Source organism: Belonocnema kinseyi, chromosome 7 (genome assembly GCF_010883055.1).
Source record: "Belonocnema kinseyi isolate 2016_QV_RU_SX_M_011 chromosome 7, B_treatae_v1, whole genome shotgun sequence".
In the NCBI taxonomy this organism is placed as follows: Eukaryota; Metazoa; Arthropoda; class Insecta; order Hymenoptera; family Cynipidae; genus Belonocnema; species Belonocnema kinseyi.
In genome coordinates this window covers 85,675,537-85,676,710 of record NC_046663.1, presented here as the reverse complement: position 1 = coordinate 85,676,710, position 1,174 = coordinate 85,675,537, and the positions used below count along the sequence as shown (strand labels likewise).

General features: G+C 43.9%; 1 protein-coding gene across 1 annotated transcript in view; it reads right to left on the bottom strand.

Annotated features, from left to right (window-relative positions):
• The window catches only part of LOC117177325 (major royal jelly protein 1-like), a gene marked incomplete at its 5' end in the record, with an annotated part of 12,239 nt that overhangs the window by 3,510 nt on the left and 7,555 nt on the right, over positions 1 to 1,174 (bottom strand). The window lies entirely within an intron of this gene.

Below are 1,174 nucleotides of genomic sequence, written 5' to 3'. Positions count from 1 at the left end.
CTACAAGCTATCTAAGGATGGTACTATAGAACGCCACCTCAAGGTAGGCCTAGTGGCGCCATCTCATGGTCAGGCCGGAAACTTATCAATCCACCCTCGTATGTGTCTGCAAAGATTCAGCATACTACCAGCGCGACCTATCGATGATCTGGATTGATTACCGGAAAACTTTTGATTTGACCTCCCATAGACTTACCATAGGTGACGTGCGCCGAAGAAAGGGGGCTTACTCTAAAAAAATCGAAATGAAGGTTTTTACACATTTCGATAGTTTTTGAGCTGCTCTTTTTAATGAAACTATCGGGGGGGGGGGGGGGGGGGGATCCGAGCGTTATTATTGCTAATAATTGAGTTGTTAGGTACCCTAGAAATCGAGATATGACTCGAGACATCAGGATTCCGTGAAACACCTCCCACCACCCCATCTATGCGTCTTATCTATACCCCGTCTGTGAGCCGCGTCTACACCTATCTCTTTCCATGAGAATGTAGTGGTAAGTGAAAAGGGAAGATTTCGTAAGTCTTCCCTCTCTCCTAAAAGTCCGGTCTATCGGGTCGACTTCAACGGCTCGCTCTGAAAAATCTCAATTTTCAGAGTAAGCCCCCTTTCTTGGGCGGATGTCTCATATGTCTTTTGGTAAGCTTAAAGGTTCGCCTGCAAATCATGAGGTGCATAGAGAGATTGATGCCGCTTTAGAAAACCAGATTAACTATATCATCTGGAAAAAATCGTGTGACAACTAACAAGGTCATCTTTCAGAGAGATGTCTTTCAGAGCGGCACCATGAGCCTATTCCCCTTTTGCCTCCTATTATTACCACTATAGATCTTAAAATCTAAGCTAAAAACAAAGACAAACTACAACTAGCTTTAGGGATTCTCGAACGATAAACTAAGGAAATAGGAATGGAATTTGGGTTATACAAATGCGCCAAGGTTTATTTGAAGCCAGGAAAACTTAATGGCATTCATGAAGGCCCTGCGCTCGTTGATAGAAGCGCTATACGACACCTTTCCGCTGGAGAGACTTATACATATCTGGGCGTGTCACATTGCCGCATACAGGATGTGACATCTATAAAGGATACTATAAAGTATCTGCAACGAACATGCTTGCCGTCCCGATATCGGGACACGAAAGTTTATGCACATGAAGAAAAACATGCATCTGAAG